At 54.6% G+C, this 22,336-nt stretch overlaps 1 protein-coding gene across 1 annotated transcript in view; it reads right to left on the bottom strand.

Annotated features, from left to right (window-relative positions):
• Positions 1-22,336, bottom strand: part of TOP2A (DNA topoisomerase II alpha) — a 249,024-nt gene that overhangs the window by 119,325 nt on the left and 107,363 nt on the right. The gene's annotated exons all lie outside the window — the stretch shown is intronic.

Raw genomic sequence — 22,336 nt, 5'->3', positions numbered from 1 at the left:
AATAAATAAATAAATAAATACTGCATTTACTCGCTTCAAGTGCAGAATGGGGCCGAAAGGTGCCTTCTTTCTTTGGCCCTACAAAGTAAATGGAGTACCGACCCTTGCCTCGTTCATCCAGAGGGACCAGGATTACGGCCCCTAAGTTGCGCAACCTGTCTAAAGTTTCCCCATGTGCAACGCTTTTCTGATGACCGGCAGGGGGAGACAAAAACAGGTCGCAAATGGGGTGTGCAAGCTCTAATGTGTAGCCATCTTTAAATACACTGAGAACCCATTGATCCTGAGTAACTTTGGTCCTCTCCCTGTAAAACCATGCTAGGCGGCCCCCTATACAGGGAACAGAGTGGACCGGCCTCACCTCATTGAGAAGATTTGGCTCCCATAGTTCCACCACCTGTGGAAGCTCTGAAGGGCCTATGACCTCCACGATAGGACTGACTCCAGGCTGGACTTCGAGAAGACTGCTTCTGCGACGCCGAGGCACCTCGCGAATGGCGAGACCTCCTGTTTCAAAAACGATCCAGAGACAGAAAAGCCTGCATGTTCCAAGGCTTCTCCTCTGGCAACTTGTGAACTTTGTCACAAAGTTGCTTCATCAGCTGTTCCAAGTCCTCTCCAAACAAAAGACACCCTTTAAAGGGTAGTGAACCCAACTGGGACTTAGAAGAACATCTGCTGACCAATTACAGAGCCACAATAACCGCCTGGCCGCAACAGCAATCCCATAATCCGAGATGAAGTTCATACCACATCATACAAAGCATCCACTACGTACGCGAAAGATGCCTCCAAGCAATCTGCGTTAAGCTCCTCGCCACCCGATTTCGCTTGCGCGTCCTGAATCTACTGTACCCAGCGCAGATAGGCTCTCTGCATGAAACTGGAACAAATGGCGGCCCAAAGCAGACACCTCAAAGATTCTTTTGAGATGAAGCTCTAGCTTCCAATCCTAGACATCCTTGAGAGCCGCGGCACCCGCAATGGGTATAGTCTTCTTTGTGTCCGCTGCAATCACTGCATCCACTTTTGGAAGCGAAAAAAGCTCTAACATCTGCTCAGGTAATTGATAAAGTTTTGGCATCGCTCTTCAGACCCTTAAACCGGAGTCAGGGGTACTCCATTCACGCTCCACCAACTGCTTATTGGACCTATGATAGGGAAATGAGGTTGGGGAGCCCTTAAGGTCATCGAGGACTGGATTTGCCCAGTTCATGTTCAGATCCTGCTGAGGGACCATCTACCCCCAAACTCCTTGAGGACCTGAGGAATTAGTGGAGCCAACTCCTCCTTCCGAAACAAGCGGAGGATTTTGGGGTCATTCCCTTCCGGAAGGGTCCCCAGGTTGTCTCCCGGAGGCGTGTAAATTGGCCCCTAATCATCACCTTGCACCCCCCAACCACGTTGCCTCCGCATCCCTGGGGGTTCAGGTGACCCAACAGAGTCATCTGAGTTATCAGCTGCCCCCCCCCCCATCCCCGGGCGCAAAAAGCACTGGGCCCCAGAGGGTCGGAAGCCCCGAGACAGAGTGGGCCCAGCCACGAATCCTTAAAGCCATGGGGTCAGGGATGCCAGACCAATCTGCTGGTACCCCCTCCCATCCTCCTGTGTTAGAAAAGCCTGATGAAGCAGCAGGATAAAGTCGGGGGGGGGGGAGCGCAAGTAGCTGCAGGAAAAGGAAAGGCCCGATCCCCCCCATGGGTCCCGAAGCCGGAAAATCCCGCTAAGCAGCCCCCTTTGTGCTTCCCTGTTCTTCCATGGGACCTGGGAAAGTCGCAGAGGAAGATCCCCCTCCCCCTTGGAAGGTGCGGGTAAAAGCGTTCTGGAGGCAAAAATGGTCACCTCTCCTGTTTCTAGAAGGCAGGCTGGCCCGACGCGGTTGGAAGCATCACTGCTGGAAACTTTTGCGGCAGCCAAAGCCACAGTAATTTTTCAGGGCTTCACAGTCAAGAGTTGGGAGGGCCCTTCTCCTCCCAAAATGCAAATTGGAACAAAACCCAGTGCAGCAAGCCAAGCTGTGAAGCATCCCCCCCGCCGGCAGGACCAGAAGCCCTCCCCACCAAGGAGCATTGTGAAAAAAGAAAGAAACATAGCAAATTCTAGCAAGACAGTCTTTCGTAACTGGAAAAAAAAAAAGAGATGGGCCTCTGATCTGTGGTATTATAGGAATGAAAATTAGCAGGTAAGAACCAATTTTCATTTCCTGAACATACCCAGATCAGTCCAGAGAAGTGGGTTGTACCCAAACCACCCTACACTGGGGGGAACCCGAAAGACCCGCACGCAGGACACTCTCACCATCAGAAGCCTTAACGTCGAGGCGATAATGCTTAGTGAAAGTGTGCAGGGATGACCTTGCCACCACCCTATAGATTTCCTGAGGCGAGAGAAGCTGACACTCTGCCCAGGAAGTAGCCTGGGCCCAAGTGGAATGAGTTCTGAGACCCAAAGATACTCGACGCCCTCGGGCAATGTAGGACAAGCAGATAGCTTCCTTAATCCAATGGGAGATAGTTGCCTTAGACGCTTCTTTGGACCACCGAAGAGAATGAACAAATGGTCAGAACGTCGGAAGTCACTGGTAACCTTGAGATAGCGCAACAAGGCGTGCTGTACGTCCAAAAGATGAAGATCCTTCTCCTGAGAGGAAAACAGAGTTCCTGGCGGAAACCCCACCGTCTGATTGACATGAAAGGCCGAGACAACCTTAGGAACGAAGGACGGAACCGTGCGCAATGAAACCCTATTGTCGTAAATCCTCAAAAAGGTGTCGCGACATGACAACGCTTGTAAATCCGAAATCCAATGAGTCGAACAAATGGCCACCAAAAACACAGTCTTCAAAGTGAGGTCTTTAAGCGAAGCCATACGGAGAGGCTCTAAGGGGGATCCACAAACCACCCGAAGCACCAGATTCAAACTCCAATCCGGGTACACTGCACGGACGGGAGGACGCAAATGCTTGACCCCCTTGAGAAATCTAACAATATCCGGGTGAGCTGCTAGCAAACAGCCATGAAATCTTCCCCGTAAGGTCCCAAGAGCCGCAACTTGTATGCGAAGGGAATTGAAAGCTAAACCCTTAGCAAGTCCCTGCTGCAGGAAATCCAACACCTGAGGTTGGATTTCCCATTCTCCTGGATCGAATTGTTGCCTGCTGAGAAAGTCCGCCTGCACGTTCTCCACTCCCGCGGCAATTCCCCCGAGGTGCCGTTCCGCCCAGGCAAACAGGAGTCGCGCCTCAAGCGCAACTGCGGGACTTCTTGTTCCTCCCTGCCGGTTGATGTAAGCCACAGTCATCGCATTGTCTGAGAATACATTTACCATTTTGCCCCGTATCTCGGGTAGGAAAGCTTGCAGGACGAGCTGAACAGCTCTCATCTCAAGACGATTGATGGACCAGGTTCCCTTTGCCGGGGACCAGAGCCCTTGGGCAGTTCTGTCTGCATACACCGCTCCCCAACTGGACAGACTGGCATCTATGGAGATCACACAATCTAGAGGGTCGAGATCCAATCTCCGGTTCAGATTGCTGCTCGACAGCCACCATGACAGACTGGCTCTGGACTCTGGTAATAGCGACATGGGTAGGTGGAACTGTTCCGACACTGGACACCATCGTGACAATAGTGCATGCTGCAACGGTCGTGAGCGAACGCCCAGGGAACTAAATCCAAGGTGGAAGCCATGGATCCCAGGACCTGTAAATGATGCCAGACTGTGGGAGTCTTCCTCCGAAGGGCACGGATCTGATCTTGTAACTTCGTCCCCCTGTCCGTCGCAAGAAACACCTTGCCGCGAGAGGTATCGAACAGCGCTCCCAAATAAACCAGCTGTTGGGTGGGTTCCAGGTGGCTCTTCTGCACTCTCACATTCCTCCCGGGACTTCGCGCGAATCAACCAGCCGTCCAGATATGGATGGACTAAGGTTCCATGTTTGTGAAGAAAGTCTGCTACCACCACCATGACCTTGGTGAACATTCGAGGAGCCGTTGCAAGATCGAAAGGAAGAGCTCGAAACTGGAAGTGCTATCCCAAGACCTTGAAGCGCAGAAACTGCTGGTGGTTTAACCGGACTGGTATATGCAAATAAGCTTCCATGAGATCCAGAGACGCAAGAAACGCTCCTTTTCAAACCGCCGCTAGGACTGTCCTTAGGGTCTCCATCCGGAAAAGTGAAATTCGAAGACAATGGTTCACCTTCTGCAGATCGAGGATGGGATGAAAGGTGCCCTCCTTCTTGGGGACCACGAAGTAAACAGAGAACCGGCCCCATCCCTGCTCTGTCACTGGAACTGGGACAATGGCCTCGAGCTCGATCAGTCGTTGCAGGGTCTCCCGCACTGCCACTTCTTTCTGCGTGAGGCCACGCGGGACTCCACAAACACCTCCCGAATGGGACAAGAGAACTCTAGAGCGTAGCCATCTCTGATCACCTCCAAAACCCAGCAGTCTGAGGTAATCTTTGCCCATTCCGTGTAAAAATTGGATAATCTGCCTCAGACAGCTTCGACGACAGAATGGGTACTTGTGGCTTCATTGGAGGGCATACTGCTTCCTGTCCCAAGGTGTCCAGAATCCCTACCGGCTTGGCGACCACCACAAAAGGACTTCTGGCGTCCTAGAGTCTGCTTAGGCGTGGAAGGCATGGAATATCTGTGGGATCGAAAATGGCGAGTACTCCGAAAACAAGTCCTAGAAGGAAAAACTTTCCTGGTAGATCTTCTGGCAACTTATTGCCCTTGGACTCAGCAAGCAGTTTCACCAACTGATCAAGATCATCCCCGAACAGGAGCTGACCCTTGAAAGGGAGGTTACAAAGCTGAGATTTTGAGGACAAATCTGCTGCCCAATTCCTCAGCCAAAGAAGTCGGCGTGCCGCCACCACGGAAACCATGCTGCGTGTTGATGTCCGCACCAGATCGTAAAGCGCATCTGCCTCATATGCGATACCCGCCTCCAAGCAGGCGGCCTGCAGTGCACCATCACCACTGGCCCTGGAACTGGCACTAGACTCTTGAACCCAGCACAGACACGCCCTCTACATAAGGCTAGCGCAAACCGCAGCCCGAAGACTCAAAGCAGCCACTTCAAAGCCTCGCTTCAACTGGATCTCCAGTTTGCGGACCTGCATATCCTTCAAAGCAGCAGCCCCAGCCACCGGGATAGTGGTCTTCTTTGTTACCGCCACATCCACCTTTGGAATCTTCAGCAGATCCAAAACATCCGTCAAGAGGATAAAGTTTTGCCATAGCTCTGCCCACCTTCAGTCCCGCGTCCAGGGAGTCCCACCAGCTTGAGGACCTTTTTAGGCAGCAGAAAAGATGTAGTTGGCCCACGTATTCCATCAAGCACTGGATTAACCCCTTCTTATCAGATTCTTCTTGCGAAACCTTGAGCCCCAGTATCTCTAACACCGGGGGAATAAGCGGCCGCAGTTCATCTCTCTTAAAAAGGTGTACCACACTGGGATCATCTTCCTCCGCAGACGGTGATCATCCCCATCTGTGTCCGCCAGATCAATGTCCCCCAGATCAGGAATCGGATCCGGAGCCGGCCCCAGAGCTGTTGCTGATCCTGACGCCGGGGTTGGGTCCTGTGGCTCCTGGGAACTGTCCCCCATCATGCAGGACAGCTGTTCATCGGGCCGACGTCTCTTAACAGAGAGCTCAGAGAGCACGACGGGCTGGCCAGACCTTTTAAGCACCGCCTGCTTCCTGGCTAGGAAGGCCTGGTGCATAAGCAAAATAAACTCAGGGGAAAACCCATCCGGGTCCCCATCCCCCTCCGAGGGGTCATGAGAAGCCGAATCGCCCACCCCCACTGAGATCCTCGCCCACAGGGGGCAAAACAGGAGGGGAATCCTCCTCCAGCAAGCCACGGCAAGCAGCACCTCCTCCCCGGGGAGGAGATACCGGCCCCAATGAGCCTTCCATCCCTATGGAGCAGGTCGGACAGAGGGAGGCCGAATCCAATGCCTGCCCGCGCGGCAGGTAGCTGATTTGGAGCAGGGCCCCATTAAATACCGAGCAGCCACGCGGTCCTTAAGCTGAGAGAAAGGTCCAAAGCAGGGAAGATGCGCTGCCGGCGACAGAGAAATATATACAGTGACCGCGCGGTCTCTAGGCTGAGTGGGGGTAGGGCCGCAAGCAGAAAAGCGCGCACTGCCGGCGGCGTGAGGAAAAAAGGCAGACAGGCCTGTCCTGAACTCGCCGTGCTACCGATCGTGCCAAGCAGACAGCGTGGTCGGCAAAGAAACACTTAGCCCCTCAAGCCACCCGGAGCTGAGGGAATCCAAGAAGAAGCTGTCACACTCCCTGAACAGCTGCCAAGACTGGACTCCCTGGTACAGACTCCTCACCTCAGAGAGAAAGATGCCGGAGTAAAGCAAAGCTATTTCTCTTTTGGTTTGTTTTTTTTTAAATAAACTTTACGGAGTCAACTTATGCAGGGGGGGTCAAGAGAGCAGCTTCGGAACAGCTTCGGGGGCGAGTAACCCGGAGCCCCTGGCCTTCACACCCCGAGTGGGAGTGGGCAAAACCCAGACAGGCGTGTCCAACCCTCCCGGACGCCCGGCTTTGACTGAGGGATGGCCCACGGAGGTGCCTAACACCTCAGGAAGCGAACCTAACGGAAAAGCTGAGAAACCAATCTATTTAGCTAAACTGAAAAAAAAAACAAAAAAAAACTAAGACTGCAGGTGATTCTCTACCATCTGCTGGAGTCAGAGAAATACTGAGGGACTGCAGGTGGCACTCTTGTATAAATGGCAGTGCCCAAAGTTTTGCTCTCAGACTCCACCTGCTGGTAGGGATACACAACCCACTTCTCTGGACTGATCTGGGTATGTTCAGGAACCCACTCTCTAAATAACAAATCTGTTACTGAGAGGTGAAATGGAAAGGACTGCCTGACCACGGAGACCGACCATGACTGGACCAAGGACCAAGCTAGTCTTTCCTAAGGAGGCATACCACCTTAAGATCATCTCCCTCCACCTGAGGGCCGGGGTTAGATGAAAGACCCTGAACCTCCTCTGCAGCATCCTGAGGAGGCCGGGTCCCTCTCTCTGGGTCCTCCGGCTCCGAGGAATCGGAGGAAGAATCCAGTGGCGGAAGGGAGGAGCCTGTCCGGAGGGTGCGCTTAGGTTTAGGAGCCCCCGCCACCTCAGCTCGCTTGAGGGGTAGCGCCGCTGTTTTCTCCAAAGACTGATCTGTGTGGGAATGACCACTGCCCCCTGCATGTTTCTTCATGGACCTCCTGGCCTTGAAAACTTTATGTAGCAGGAGAATAAATTCCGAAGAAAACAAGGAGGTGGAGTCAGAGGCCTCCTCGGCGCCCTCATCCTCCATTTCAAAATTTCTAGCCCCAGCAGAGGGCTTCGGGGAAAGTGGAGGAGGGGATTCCCCCCTCATCGCTGCCCGTGTCGCCGCGCAAAAGGTGGACAAAAAAAAATGGCTTCCGTTCCCGTGCTAAGCGGGAACTGATAAAAGGCAGCCGGCCGCAGCCGTTCAGGCCTTGCAGGCAGTCGGCACGGCCCTGAAACACCAGCCCCAACTGTTAAGAGACTGGCCTTCCCCCTGGGGAAGCAAGCGGAACAGACCCCTTGTGGGACATGCAAGCATCCCCGCAGGCCCGACAAGCCGTACCACGCGGCATTGGGGCTAGAATGCAAACCGGCCCGACCATGCAGCAACCGAGGCAAAAAGAAGGCACGACCGAAAGAGCCGCTGCTGAGGAGAAAACGGCACGAAGCGAGAAGGAAAGCCGCCAAACAAAAAGAGCGGTCGGAGACTTCTTTTTTTTGCACCAACTACAGACTGCAGGATTTTGCACTTCCACCATCTGCTGGAGATAGAGAAATACTGACACCTCGGGGAGCAAGTTTCCTAAAAATATCCAGTCAGTCAGGACTGCAGGTGGCACTCTTGTATATGTGGCAGTGACCATAGTTTTGTTCTTTACCTCCATCAGCTGGTAGGGATGAATAAAACCCGGTCTGGACTGATTTGGGTATATTCAGGAACTATCACTCCCTCTCGCTGGAGAGCCGCTGCCACCACCATCATCATTTTGGTGACCGTGCGTGGAGCTGTAGCCAGACTGAAGGAGAGAGCACAGAACTGGACATGAAGCTGAGAAACCTTTGGTGATCCCTGTGGATCCCTATGTGCAGGTACATATGGCCGCTATGACCAAGCAAAGGGTCTCCATCCGAAAACATGGGACTGAGGGACATCCTTCGGCAGCACAAAGTAAATGGAACAAAGACAAGTTCCCAATTCTTCCTGGGGAACAGGAATGAGGGCCCCCCAGACTGAGTAAGCGCTGGATTGCTTGTCGAATGATCTCTTCAATGGGGAGTCATAAACAGGTCTTGCAGAGGCTTAACAAAATCTAAAGTGTGGCCATGTTCTATGACACTTAGAACCCACTGGTCCGATGTGATTTTGGCCCAGGCCCATTCCTCGTGAAAAAGGGCCAGCTGGCCGCCTATAAGAAAATTATTACTTACCTGCTAATTTTCGTTCCTGTAGTACCATGGATCAGTCCAGACAGTGGGTTATGTCCCCAATCCAGCAGATGGAGTCAGCCCAAAGCTACTACCCCCTCTGCAGGAGTTCAGTATCGAGTATATCAAAGCCCGAGTAAACCGAAACCCCCTGCTTGGATCAAGTTGAAACAGGACGGCAACAATAAGCCGCTGAGTGATAACTGAGTAAACTGAAAAACCGACCCACCAACGGGTGGGCGGACACGAACATAGCGTGTCAACCTCCAAGGGAGTAAAACAGTGACAGAGGGAAAACTGGAAACACGTAACAACAAACAACAGCAGTAAGTGCACTACTGTAAAAGGAGACACAGCTGAACAGACTCAGCATCCACATACAGCCGAGCAGGAGTAGGCCCTAGGACCCAAAGCGGTGGGCATCTGGACTGATCCATGGTACTACAGGAACGAAAATTAGCAGGTAAGTAATAATTTTCTTTTCCCTGTACGTACCTGGATCAGTCCAGACAGTGGGATGTACCCAAGCTTCCCTAACCCGGGTGGGATCCTGCGAGGCCTGCTCGTAGGACCTGTTCGCCAAAATGTCCCTGGACGGACGAGGCGAGATGTAGTCTATAGTGTCTCGAGAACGTGTGCAACGATTTCCAGGTGGCCGCTCTACAGATTTCTTGCGAAGACACCGAGTGGCTCTCTGCCCAGGAGGCCGCCTGAGCGCGTGTCGAGTGTGCTACGATACCGGGTGGGGGAGTCCGCCCCACCCCAATATAGGAGGCGGCAATGCCGGCCTTCAGCCATCTGGCAATGGTCGTCTTCGAAGCCTGAGATCCCTTGCGGGGACCGGACCAAAGGACGAAGAGATGGTCAGAAGTCCGGAAATCATTCGTAGCCTCTAGGTAGAGCCTCAGGGTGCGCTTGACGTCAAGGAGACGAAGAGACCGCGGCTCCGACGAAGAGAACGATGGAAGTTCCACCGTCTGATTCACGTGGAACGCAGACACCACCTTCGGAAGGAAGGAGGGGACAGTGCGAAGTGAAACACCCGAATCGGAGAACCTGAGATAAGGTTCCCTACACGACAGGGCCTGCAGCTCCGAAATACGCCGAGCGGAGCAGATGGCCACTAGGAACACCGCCTTGAGGGTGAGATCCTTGATCGTCGCATTCCGCAGCGGTTCAAACGGAGGTCCTGACATAGAGCGTAGTACCAGATTGAGACTCCACGAGGGACAAGGATCGCGCAGTGGAGGCCGCAAATGCTTGACCCCCTTGAGGAAACGGGCGATGTCCGGGTGTCGCCACAGAGATCCTCCGTCACGCAGGAGAGAGCCAAGAGCGGCCACTTGAACCCGAAGCGAGTTGTAAGCGAGCCCCTTGTCCACCCCTGCTTGCAGGAACTGGAGGATCTGAGGAACAGACGCTTCCGAGGGTCTTGTGTTCAGGCCGGTACACCACAGCTCGAACACCTTCCAGACCCGCACATAGGCCACCGACGTCGAGGTCTTCCGAGACCGCAGCAGCGTGGATACTACCGCCTCCGGGTATCCCCGTCGTCGAAGGCGACGCCTCTCAAAAGCCAGGCCGCAAGACAGAAGAGTTCTGCCTGGTCGAAAAATACTGGTCCCTGGTGGAGGAGGCGGGGAAGATGTCCCAACCGTATGGGCCCGTCGATTACTAGGTGGAGAAGGTCCGCGAACCAAGGACGTCTCGGCCACTCTGGCGCGACGAAGATGACAGTCCCCCGATGAACCTCTATCCGTCGTAGTAGCCTTCCCACCAGTGGCCACGGGGGGAACGCGTATAGAAGTAGCTCGGCCGGCCACGGGAGCGCTAGGGCATCGACGCCCTCCGCCCCCCGTTCTCTCCGGCGACTGAAGAAACGAGGCGCCTTGGTGTTTTTGAGCGGATGCCATAAGATCCAGGTGGGGGGGGACCCCACCGCCGAACGATCAGCTGCATGGCCTCGTCGGAGAGGGCCCACTCTCCGGGATCCAGGAGCTGGCGACTGAGGAAATCCGCCTGAACGTTGTCCACTCCCGCTATGTGCGAGGCCGCCAGGCGGGCCAGGTGCCGTTCCGCCCACTGCATCAACATCTCTGCCTCGAGCGCGACCTGCGGACTGCGGGTTCCGCCCTGTCGGTTGATATAGGCCACCGTGGTCGCGTTGTCCGACAAGACTCTGACTTCCCGATTCCGAAGGAGTGGCAGGAAGTGAAGAAGAGCCAGCCTGACCGCTCGGGTCTCCAGACGATTGATGGACCACGTCGACTCCTCCGCGGACCACGTCCCCTGCGTGGCGCTGCGGTCGCAGACTGCCCCCCAGCCTACGAGACTGGCGTCTGTGGTTACCACCACCCAATTTGGTAGATCGAGGGACATGCCTCGAGCCAGATTCTTCGGGACCATCCACCAGTCCAGGCTGCTCCGTGCAAACTGGGGCAGCGGGAGTATCACCTGGTAGTCCTGCGAAAGTGGTTTCCAGCGGGATAGAAGTGCCCTTTGTAGCGGCCGGAGGCGCGCAAAGGCCCAGGGAACCATGTCGATGGTGGAACCCATCACCCCCAGGAGCTGTGGATAGTCCCAGGAAGTGGGCGCTGGTAATGCAGAGAACCGCTGTATGTGCTCCCGCAGGGCGTGCGCCTTGTCCTGCCGCAGAAAAACCGCCCCCAGACGGGTGTCGAAGGTCGCCCCCAAGAAATCCAAGCGCTGCGAAGGCACGAGGGAGCTCTTGGAGAAGTTCACCACCCATCCCAGGGACTGCAGAAACTCTATCACCCTGGCCACTGCCACCTGGCCATGCCGGAAGGACTTCGCCCGTATGAGCCAGTCGTCCAAGTAAGGATGAACTAGAATACCCTCCTTCCGAAGGGCAGCCGCCACAACTACCATAATCTTGGTGAAGGTACGTGGGGCCGTTGCTAGGCCGAACGGAAGCGCCACGAATTGGAAATGCTGGTCCAGAATCTTGAACCGGAGAAGGCAATGGTGTTCTTGGCGAATGGGGATATGAAGGTAGGCCTCCGTCAGATCCAAGGAGGCCAAAAACTCCCCTCGGTGTACCGCTGCGATCACTGAACGCAGCGTTTCCATGCGGAACCGGATCACTCTGAGGGATTTGTTGACTTCCTTCAAGTCCAGTATGGGGCGGAAGGAGCCGTCTTTCTTTGGTACCACGAAGTAAATGGAATAGTGGCCCGAGCCCACCTCTCCGGAGGGTACGGGCACAATGGCGCCTATCTCCCACAGTCTGTCCAGCGTCGCCTGCACCGCCTCTCGCTTGATGGCCGAGCCGCAGGGCGAGAAGATGAATCGACCCTTCGGAGCGCGGACAAGTTCCAAAGCGTAGCCGCGTCCTATGGTGTCCAAGACCCACTGATCCGAGGTGATCCGTGCCCACTCCTCGTAAAAGAACGCCAGCCGCCCCCCAATCTTGGGGACGGCGGAGTGGGCGAGCTGAACATCATTGAGAGGACTTGGGCGAAGGTTGTCCTGCCGTGGAAGCGGGGCGCGCAGGGCGGCGCCCGCGAAAGGAGCGAGACCAGGGCTGAGACCTGGGGGCAGAGGTCCGAGCCGCCGCCGGCCTATAACTCCTATAGCGCCTTTGCGCTCTGGCTCTGGTCCGGGAGGACGAAAACGCCCTGCTGGAGCGATATCTGTCTTCCGGCAGGCGATGGACCGCGTTTTCCCCCAGAGACTTGATAATCTGGTCCAGATCCTCGCCGAACAGGAACTTACCCCTGAATGGCAGGGAACCCAGACTTGACTTGGAGGACGTGTCCGCCGCCCAGTTGCGGAGCCATAGAAGTCGACGTGCCGCCACCACCGAGGCCATGGAGCGGGCAAGAACCCGAAACAGATCATAGGAAGCGTCTGCCCCGTACGCCACCGCAGCTTCCAGTCTATCCGCCTGGGCGGCTTCTTCGGGTGGCAACACCTGAGACGTGAGCAGTAGCTGCACCCAGAGAAGACTGGCTCGCTGGGCAAGCAAGCTGCACATCGCAGCCCGCAGCCCCACTGCGGAGACCTCGAAGACCCGCTTGAGGAAGACTTCCAACTTGCGATCCTGCGTATCCCTTAACGCTGCTCCACCTGTCACCGGAATGGTCGTCCTCTTCGTGACCGCTGACACCGCGGAGTCCACTCTGGGTACCTTGATGAGATCCAGAAAATCTTCCGGCAGCGGATATAGCCGTTCCATGGCGCGGCTACCCTTCAGAGCGGCTTCCGGGGCATCCCATTCCCTGGTGAGCAACTGCAGGAACGACTCATGAATGGGAAAAGCCCGAGCCCTCGGGCGAAGGGCTGCCAGCACCGGGTCTCCCTTCTTCGAGGAGGTGACTACAGCAGGCGCGACGGGAGCTGGCGGGTCCGGCGGGGGATCAAGGTCCAATCCCTGAATGATCTGTGGGATCAGGTCATCCAGCTCGTCCCGCTGGAAGAGGCGCAGGGTGCGTGGGTCCTCACCCTCTGAAGTGGAGTCCCCTTGGCCCGCTGCCGCGGGGTCCGACCCAGGGGAGGCTGGTGGCGACCCAGGCCCCCCCGAGCCCACGGGGAGCCGTGGTTGGCTGGGGAGCTGTGGGGCCCCCACACCCGCCGGGGCGGGGGGGGCCGGATAGGCGGACGAAGGTCGCGGGAGCTTGGGTGGTGGCGGATCCGCGGGCGCAGCCAGGTCCTGCAGGTAGGCTGTATGCATCAGCCGTATGAACTCCGGCGAAAACCCCGGCCTAGTCGGGGGGGCCTCCGCGGGTGGGGGCCCCGAGGGACCCTGCCCCCGCGGGCCTTCCTCCGGGTCTGTCTCCGGTACTAACCTCGGGGGAGAGCCCTCTGAAGCCACCTCGTCCCCCTGCGCTGCCTGGGCTCCTTCAGGACGCAGCGTATGTAAGATGGCCGCCGTTCCCGCCAGGAATGGGGGAGGGGCCAGCCCGCGCCGCCCGGGTAAGGCTGTCATGGAGGCCCGATGCGTGAGGGACCGAGAGGTGCCTTCTCCTCCGGGAAGGCACCGAGCACAAATTCCCTCCCTTGAAACGCGCGATCCAGGTTCCCCACAGGCCGAGCAACGCGCCGGCCGCGGCATCTGGAGCGCAGGGGAAACAGCCCCCGACAGCCGATAACGCCTTGAAAAACCCGGGGGGGGGGCCGCGAAACGGATCGCCGCTGCGGGGGGGCCCGGGTGGCCTGCGCTACCCGCCGAAGACAGAAACGGCGCCGCGGGGGGGCCTTCCTGGCCGCACGACCCGCCGGTGAGGAGCAGCCCTCTCCCCGGTGCAGCCCACGTGGAGCCGCAAAATGGCCGCGGGAGAGGGTGAAGACGCGAGGAGGCCGGAGCACCGGCAGCCGCGTGTAACCTAGCTGCAAGGGAAGAAGAAGAAAATCACACTTACCCCGCAGCAGTCACGGACAGCGCCGGTAAATAGAGAAAGGGAGAGACAGAGAACAATACAGAAGCCACGCCTCCCCAATCAATCAATTAACTTAATTATTTTTTATTTTTTTTTTTTGGTAACACAACTTGATCCAACCAAACAAACCTACAAACAATAAAGCCTCCAACCAAGGGAAGCAAAAGAACCAAGGAAAAAGAGAATCGGGAGCAAGCCCAGATTCCACTACTCGCATCTGCTGGAGTCAGAAGATACTGAACTCCTGCAAAGGGGGTAGTAGTATTTATGGTGACGCCCCCTCGAAGCTTTGGGCTGACTCCATCTGCTGGATTGGGGACATAACCCACTGTCTGGACTGATCCAGGTACGTACAGGGAACACTAGAATAGAGGAACAGGTCGAATGTATTTCATTGAGAGAACTTGGACCTAAGGGACCCCTGACTGGCCCCACTTTGGCTTGTTCTATGTCCATGAAAGGATGGAGACCAGGATTGAGGCCTCCCCGAGGGCTGTCGCTGGGCTGCTCCCGGTGTCCTGCTCTGGCTGAAATGCCTTTGCCCCTTAAAATGAGAGCGGGTGGGGAGAAAACCCCTAACCCTCTTAGACTTGTCCTCCGGTAGTTTGAGAAATTTGATCAGCTGCTCCAAGTCTTCACCAAAGAGAAACTTGCCCTTAAAAGCCACCACACTGAGCTGAGCTGTGGAGGACACATCCACCAACCAATTGCAAAGTCAGAAAAGCCATCCTGCTGAGACTGCTGACACCATCGGCTGGGGAGGAAGTGCAAAGGTGATCATACAGAGAGTCTCCTCCATAGGACACCGCCGCTTCAAAGCACTCGGCCTGCGCAGACTCCTGATGTGGGAGATCCCTGGCACTCAACAGCTGCTGCACCCATCGGAGACTTGCCTCGAGCTTCCAATCCTGTAGGTCTTTAAGGGCCGCCGCGACCGGGATGGTCCACCTTCGGCACCCTTCAAAAGTTCCAGAGTCTCCTCTGGCAAGGGACAGAGCTTGTCTATAGCCCAGGCTGACTCAAGCCAGTCTCAGGAGTATCCCACTCCCCGACCATAAGCTGTTGCATCATATGGCGGAAAGGAAAGGTCTTGGCCAGACCTCATAAGCCAGCCATGACAGGGTCCACCGTGTCCTAGTCCAAATTATCCTGGGGGACTGCAATGCCCAGCTCCACTAGGATATTCGGAATCAGAGGGTCTAGCTCCTCCCTCTGAAATAAATGCACAACTTTCAGATCATCGCCATCAACAGGAAGCAACTCTTCCAGCTCTTCGCCCTGATCCCCACTAAGGAGAGAAGGGTCCGCAATGGAATCATAAGCAGCAGGTGTTGAGGTCAGACGAACCGAAAAAGGGGGAGGGGGGTCACCAGCATCACTCCGAGACGAAGGCCCCCTGATCTTGCAAATTCTAATGGCCCCCTGTGGCTCCTGTCTCTTGGGGACCTTTGCAGGTGGGCTTTCGGGTAGACTGCGCTGCAGGAGGGCACTCGGGCGGGCCTGACTGGCAAGATAGCTTCGTGCATTAAAAGCATGGAGTCAGCTGTAAAACCAATTGGGCCCCTAGAACCCCCCCCCCCTCCAGGGGATCAGACTCCTCCTCCAAACAATCAGGTAACTCGTCCTGAATTCGACTGAAGATCGCCCTCCCCCCGCTGCGCCAAACGACTCCAAAATGGCCACCGTTCCAGCACTTAGCAGGAACGGATCGGCCTTGAGTCCGATTGCCCGCACTGCGGGCTTTGCCTACCTTCGCCCCCGCCACCCCTGAGAAGCCCTCCCCCTCTGGGGAGGCAGCGAATACAAAGCCTGGCGCAGGACAACCGGAAACAGGTCTCCCTGCAGGCAGAACATCAGGTCCCACGTGGCATGGCCGTGGTACAAGAGGAGTGCACGTGCGCAGGGGGGCACCGACCAGAGAAGCGGGAGGGAAAAGAAACCTGGAGCCTGAAACACGGTCAACCGCTTGTTCAGAGCCTGGCTGCGATGAGCAACCTGTGCCGGGAAGCAAAGGGTCTACTGCCAGAAATCCTTACAGTATTTAAATTAAAAAAAAAAAAAAAAAAAAAAAAAAAGTACCAGCCAGGGAGTTCCCCCCCTCCCCCTTCTTTGTGGATCCAGAGGAGGGACTGGACCACCGGTATCACCCCCGGCGCCACCTACAAGAGGGGAGCAATTATGGGTCACCAACCCTTGTTCCTGAAAGCCTGCTACCAGAGGGGATGGTCCCACCAGGACCCGCCTACTCCTTCATTGAAGCTTATTTGGTTGCTTTGTTAGGTTTTCCTTGTAAAAAAAAAATAAATAAAATTATATATATATATATATATATACATACACACACACACACAAGGAAAACCTAACACATATAAAACCTAACGCCGCAGAAATAGGAAAACCTAACTGTCAGAGGCGCAGGTTTTGCACCACCTCCATCTGCTGGAGACAGAAATACTGAGAAGCAGGTGCTACACCCAGTTAAGAGGGGGTTCTCTTGAAGTTTTTCTCTGTCTCCATCTGAACAGACAGGACTGCAGGTTATGCCTCTCAATCTGCTGGAGTCAGAGGAAATACTGAAGGATGGCAGGTGGCACACCAGTATATCTAGGGGGTGCTTTCAGTTTTCTCTCTGACTCCATCTGCTGGAGGGGAGGCATAACCCAGCAGTCTGGACTGATCCTGGTACGTACAGGGAACTGCAGGTTCCACTGCTATCAGAAGGGCCTGGGCTCGTCCACCTCAAACCAGGGGGGAGGGGGCCCAACCAGGACCTCAAGAGCCCATGGAAGTATAGGAAAATTGGGTCTTACCTGATAATTTTCGTTCCTGTAGTACCACGGATCAGTCCAGACTCCTGGGTTTTGCCTCCCCTCCAGCAGATGGAGACAGAGAAAGTTTTGACAGACTCTGCCATATATACCATTGTGCCACCCACAGTCTGTCAGTATTACTCAATGTCAAAGCAGAATGGTTCAACCAAACTAACTATATACAGGAACCTTAAACTCAAAAACCACATCACTAACCCCAACTGTGACCCAAACCTGTTAACAGGGTGAAATTTTGATCTTCAGACCCAAACTAAACAAACATTGACTGAGGGAACTCTCCATTGCCTTGATGCTTACAACAGGTGGGACTCTGGACTGATCCATGGTACTACAGGAACGGAAATTATCAGGTGAGACCCAATTTTCCTTTCCCTGTATGTACCCATCAGTCCAGACTCCTGGGATGTACCAGAGCTGCCTAATCTAAGGTGGGACCCGGAGAGGCCTGCTCGGAGCACTCCTTCTCCAAATCCCCCGGAATCTGGAGCTTGGACATCCAGCCGGTAATGTCTCGCAAATGTGTGTAAAGACTTCCACGTAGCCGCTCTACAAATCTCATGAGGTGACTTGTGTTGGCATTCCGCCCAGGACGCTGCTTGTGCTCTAGTAGAATGCGCCCGAACATCCACTGGCGAGGGCTTCCCCCACATCAAATAAGCCTCCTTCAGCCAGCGAGCCATCGTGGTCTTAGAAGCCATATTGCCTCTCTCTGGACTACTCTACAGGATGAAAAGATGGTTCGACAACTGAAAGGTGTTCGTAACCTCCAGGTACTGCAATAGTGCCCTACGCACATCCAATTTTTTCAAATCTCTTGCGAGGGGATCCGTCCAATCTACATCTATAAACGATGGAAGCTCCACCGACTGATTCAGGTGAAAGGAAGAAACCACCTTTGGAAGAAAGGACGGAACCGTACATAAGGAAACTCCCAACTCAGAAATCCGCTGGAATGGTTCCCTACAAGGTAACGCCTGAAGCTCTGATACCCTCACAGACAATGAAACAGCTACCCGAAACACCACCTTCAATGTAAGATCTTTCAAGATTGTCCTTTTTAAAGGCTCAAAGGGCGGACCACACAAAGCTGTAAGAACTAAGTTCAGACTCAATGAAGGATAAGGTGGTCGAACCAGGGGTCGCAAATGCTTTACTCCTCGAAGGAAACGTGCCACATCTGGATGCGTCGCCAAGCACAGTCCGTGAATGGAACCTCGAAAACAACCAAGAGCAGCCACCTGGACCTTCAGGGAATTGCATGACAAACCCTTTGCTAGGCCAGCTTGTAGAAAACACAAAATATCAGCTAGAGACGCTCGAAGCGGGTCAACCTCCCGTTCAATGCACCAGGCTTCAAAGACCTTCCATACCCTGGCGCAAGTTAAAGACGGAGACTTGCGCAATCTTAAAAGGGTAGTGACCACCACATCCGAATAACCTTTGCTTTTCAAACTATGCCTCTCAAAAGCCATGCTGCTAGACAAGAGCGATCCGCCTCTTCCAAACAGACGGGGCCTGGATGAAGAAGCGGTACGTCCCATAGACACAGTGGACCAGACACGGCTAGGTTGATCAGATCTGCAAACCATGGACGCCTTGGCCACTCTGGAGCTACCAAAATCACTTCCGCCGGGTGAAGTTCTATGCGACGGAGTATCTTCCCGATGAGAGGAGACGGGGGAAACGCATAAAGCAACATGTCGGTCGGCCAGGGGAGCACCAGAGCATCCACGCCCTCGGCGCCTCTCTCCCTGCGCCTGCTGAAGAACTGCGGAGTCTTGGCATTCTTGAAGGTCACCATCAGGTCCTGATAGGGAGTGCCCCACTTGTCACAAATGAACCAAAAAGCCTCGTCTGACAGCTCCCACTCTCCGGGATCAAGGCGGTTCCGACTGAGAAAATCCGCCTGCACGTTTTCGACACCCGCTATGTGAGATGCCACGATACGGGACAAGTGCTGTTCTGCCCAGCATATCAGCCTGTGAGCTTCCTCCACTACTGGCTGACTTTTGGTCCCCTCCCTGGTGATTGATATACGCCACTGTGGTAGCATTGTCGGACAGGACCCGGGCAGATTTCCCCTGAACCAGAGGAAGGAACGCTTGTAAGGCTAGAAAAAACCGCTCTGATCTCTAGGCGATTGATGGACCACTGAGATTCCTGTAGAAACCACAGTCCCTGTACCGATTTCTGTAGAGATACTGCTCCCCAACCGGAGAGGCGGGTGTCCGTCATCACTATTGTCCACTCGGGTATCATCAGGGAAACTCCCTGTAGTAAATTGCTCGAGTAGAGCCACCATTCGAGACTGAACCACGTCTACTTCAGAAGCGGCAGTGGTAGCTGAAACTGTTCGGAAACTGGACTCCACCTGGACAGCAATGCAGACTGTAAAGGGCACATATGCACAAAGGCCCACGGCACAAGCTCCAGAGTGAACGTCATGGATCCCAAGACCCTCAAGTAATCCCACACTCTGGGAAGATGTTTGGCCAGGAGGGCCCGAGCCTGACCCTGTAGCTTGGCAGTGCGGTCCGCCGTCAGGAAAACTTCCCCTTGCTGCGTGTCGAATAGAGCCCCCAGAAATTCCAAGGTCTGAGAGGGAATGAGGTGACTCTTGGCCAAGTTGATCACCCATCCGAGCGATCTCAAAAGTTGTAGCACCCTGCGTACCGCCACCTGACAAAGCTCCTCTGATTTGGCTCGAATCAACCAGTCGTCGAGATATGGATGTACTAACAATCCTTCCCAGCGAAGTTGTGCTGCTACCACCACCATTATCTTGGTAAAAGTCCTGGGAGCGGTGGCAAGTCCGAAAGGCAGAGCCCAAAACTGGTAATGGTGCCCGAGGATGAAAAACCTTAGATACCGCTGGTGAGCCTTCCGTATGCCGATATGTAGGTATGCCTCAGTCAGGTCCAGCGATGCCAGAAACTCGCCCTTTCTTACGGAGGCAATAACAGACCGCAGAGAGTCTCCATGCGGAAGCGAGACACACAAAGGCATCTGTTGACTTTTTAAATCCAGAATGGGCCGGAAAGCCCCCTCTTTTTTGGGCACCACGAAATAGATGGAATATCGGCCTTACCTCTGTTCTCCCTATGGAACGGAGGTAATGGCTCCCAGGACTAGAAGGCGTCGCAACGTGCTGTCCACTAAGAACAACATACCATACAGGGTCAGACCAAGGGTCCATCAAGCCCAGCATCCTGTTTCCAACAGTGGCCAATCCAGGCCATAAGAACCTGGCAAGTACCCAAAAACTAGGTCTATTCCATGTTACTGTTGCTAGTAATAGCAGTGGCTATTTTCCAAGCCAACTTAATAGCAGGTAATGGACTTCTCCTCCAAGAACTTATCCAATCCTTTTTTAAACACAGCTATACCAACTGCACTAACCACATCCTCTGGCAACAAATTCCAGAGTTTAATTGTGCGTTGAGCGAAAAAGAACTTTCTCCTATTAGTTTTAAATGTGTCACATGCTAACTTCATGGAGTGCCCCCTAGTCTATTATCCGAAAGAGTAAATAACAGATTCACATCTACCCGTTCTAGACCTCTCATGATTTTAAACACCTCTATCATATCCCCCGTCAGCCGTCTCTTCAAGTTGAAAATTCCTAACCTCTTTAGTCTTTCCTGATAGGGGAGTTGTTCCATTCCCCTTATTTTGGTCGCTTGACGTTTTTCCGTGTATGCACACAGAGACATCAGAAACATGTCCCGAGGGCGGTGTACAAAATCTAATGCGTAACCATGTCTTATTGTGAGGACCCACTGGTCAGATTTCAGCTTGGCCCATTCCTCGTAAAACAGGGACAGTCTGCCCCCCACGACGGCCTCCGAAGAACGGCCCAGCCTCATCTCATTGTGAGGATTTGGCTCCAGGGGCAGATTGGGAAGTTCCAGGTCTCACTAACCGGTGTCCCCGAAAGGACTGAGGCCAGGACTGCTGTTGGTTAGCCCCTGGTTGTAAGGCAGGACCTGAAGATCTGGCCGGACGAAACTTCCGATTTCCACGAAAGCAAGACCTCGACGAAAAGGAGCCCCTTGACCTGGACCGATCCTCCGGCAATCAGTGCACAGTATTCTCTCTCCCAGAGACTGAATAAAGTCCTCCAACTGTATGCCAAAAAGCAGTTTACCCTTAAAAGGCATAGAGCCGAGCTGTGCTTTGGACGAAACATCCGCTGACCAATTTCTCAACCACAGGAGCCTGCGCGCCGACACGGTGGAAACCATGGATCTGGCCGAAGCCCACAACAGATCATGAAGCGCATCCGCACTGTAAGCGACCACCGCTTCCAATCGGCCCGCTTGGAGAGCCTCACCATCCGAAAGGTCTTCATTGGCCTGCAGCATAGGCCCGCCCGTAAAGCAGAATTACTGCACATGGCGGCCTGCACTGCCAACGCGGACACTTCAAAAATCTTCTTGAGCTGAAGCTCCAATTTTCTATCCTGGAGGTCTTTGAGGGCCGTCGCCCCGGTGACCGGGATAGTGGTTTTCTTGGTGACCGCCGACACCGCAGTATTCACCTTGGGAACTCGTGACAGCTCCAAAACTTCCTCTGGCAGAGGATATAGCTTGTCCATTGCCTTACTCACCTTCAACCCCAGGTCTGGGGTATCCCATTCCCGGAATAGTAAATCCGTGGCAGAGAAATGAAACAGAAATGAAGTAGTAGGGCCCCTCAGGCCCAATAAAACAGGATCCATCATCCCTTGTTTAGCTGCTTCGGGCGGCACTTGAAGCCCAACTCCCCCAAAATAAAGGGGATGAGCGGCCCCAGTTCCTCTCTTCTGAAGAGACAGACCACTTCGGGTCGTCCCCCTCCGTGACCTAATCGCTACGGACCACGTCTGCTTGCTGGTCCAGATCTCCATCCACCCCCATCGGGGGCTTGGACTGCGCATCCTGATCCTCTGAGGTATCCATATCCGTCTGATGGCCCCCAGTTCTTAACTGCCAGAGCACCTTAGCCGGACCGGGACCCACCTTATCTGCGCCCCGGCTCGCCTTAGATCTAGCCCGCTTGCGAGCCACTTTATGGGGAGTACTGGAAGGTACACTCTCCTCCACGGCTTTAAAAGCCTTATGCATCAGTAAATCAAAATCTGATAAAAAGAAGAGGAAGAGGAGGAATCCACAGCTCCCTCAGGGCCATCATCTGTACCAGTGGAGTCTTGGTCTGCCTCATCTGCTCCCCCCGCAGCAGAGCTATTGCAGGGATAAATCGGGAGGAGAAATCCCCTCCCCTCTCACGGCTCCCCTGCCTGTGCTCAAAATGGCTGCCATTCCCGCACTCCACAGGAACGGAACAGCCAAGGCCAACAGATGCAGGAGGCCTCGAGGAAGCCATGAGAGTCAACTGTCGACCTTCCCGGGCAAAACGGAGCAGAGTCCATCTTGCGAAAGTCGCGCGCTGAGCCACACGCGCAGCATGCAGAGGACAGAGACACGACAGCTGTCTGAACAAAATAAAAGCAACCCCCCCGGAGCAGCGAAACTTACAAACTGGAGCAACAGTAAGGAGAAGGGAAGGGAGAGTCAGCACGGCAAAAAACCAAACTTTTTTTTTTTTCGTCTCGT

The sequence above is a fragment of the Rhinatrema bivittatum genome, chromosome 12 (genome assembly GCF_901001135.1).
Source record: "Rhinatrema bivittatum chromosome 12, aRhiBiv1.1, whole genome shotgun sequence".
Classification (NCBI taxonomy): domain Eukaryota; kingdom Metazoa; phylum Chordata; class Amphibia; order Gymnophiona; family Rhinatrematidae; genus Rhinatrema; species Rhinatrema bivittatum.
The sequence above is the reverse complement of the archived record's forward strand: the minus strand, read 5'-3'. Positions and strand labels throughout refer to the sequence as shown.